Source organism: Poecilia formosa, unplaced genomic scaffold, assembly GCF_000485575.1.
Source record: "Poecilia formosa unplaced genomic scaffold, Poecilia_formosa-5.1.2 Scaffold560, whole genome shotgun sequence".
Lineage (NCBI taxonomy): Eukaryota > Metazoa > Chordata > Actinopteri > Cyprinodontiformes > Poeciliidae > Poecilia > Poecilia formosa.
The window spans coordinates 185,650-186,829 of record NW_006800499.1 but is presented as its reverse complement, the minus strand read 5'-3'; the positions used below and the strand labels follow the sequence as shown (position 1 = coordinate 186,829).

General features: G+C 36.7%; 1 protein-coding gene across 1 annotated transcript in view; it reads right to left on the bottom strand.

Annotated features, from left to right (window-relative positions):
- The window catches only part of slc25a11 (solute carrier family 25 member 11), a 9,391-nt gene that overhangs the window by 4,217 nt on the left and 3,994 nt on the right, over nt 1-1,180 (bottom strand). The window lies entirely within an intron of this gene.

The following is a 1,180-nucleotide window of genomic DNA, read 5'->3' as shown; positions in this document are numbered from 1 at the left end:
ATTTGTGAATGTTAGAGCCTCATTTTCAACAATGGAGCTATAAAGGTTGAAAAAGGTTTTCATTTTGGAGAAAATCAATATTTCAACTAAATAAGAGGCAAAAAAAATAGTTTGAGAGGAAAAGCCTCTCAGACTCTGAGCTCGACACCAAACTATTTGTTTATATTAGACAATTAATTTAATTTCACATAATTATCGGTAGAAGCCATTTGTTTGTTAAATACTTAATGAAACATATTTACTGTGTTTGATGTTTGTTGTGAATGACGTAGCTATACAAAGAACGAGGTAATCAGTCCAAGTTTGTCGTTTATTGAATGTTCAGAAACTACAGCGGCTGTGATGAGCCACAGTAAAGATAAAACAACCTGAACAGGTGATCAACTCTAAACCACTCGCACCTTTTTACTCTCTGTCATTTAAGCACATCCGTTGCCATGGCAACCGCCTGCGCTCCACAAGCCGACCAGAGATTATGTTATAAACATTTAGTCCGTTACGATATCAGGTTTTCAGGCTTGATATTTATTTTGTGATCATTAATAATCCTCCCTGAACTCAGCGGTGGTTGATTAGTTCATTTAAACTCCTGCTCTGCTCGTTACTTTAATAATGGAACCGAAACGCACAGAATTGGGCAACACCTTGTTGAAGCAATAATCACTGATATTATTATTGTTGATAGATCATTAATTTGAACACGTTTTGTTGATTTTGTTGCTGCTGTTGTTTTAAGCCAATCACAGCTCAGCCTGCTACGTATCACTTACGTCACAGGCGGCTGAGTTTGTAAAGGTTTACAGAGAGGGTATCGCTTTAATTTACCCAAAACTCTGATTTCACTCGAAATAAATATGCTGAAAAAATAAATATACAGGCTGTAAAACATCCATCTTCAAAATGTACAAAATGTTGTAAAAATAAATATTTGTGGTTTTGTGTCTAAAATCGCAGATTTAATCCAACATGAACACATAGGCGGTGCGGTTCAGTTTTTAATGGATCTGGAGAAAAACTTTCATGTTTATTTGGACAAAAGATGCCGGGATATTTTTATGCCGCTCACCAGGAGGCTAGTTGGGTTTGGAGAGCTGATCCGTGAAACCTCTCTCTCTCTCTCTCTCTCTCAACTCCAGTCGGTTCTTATCAGAAAATGCAGCTTGTTTTGAAAATGGTTTTC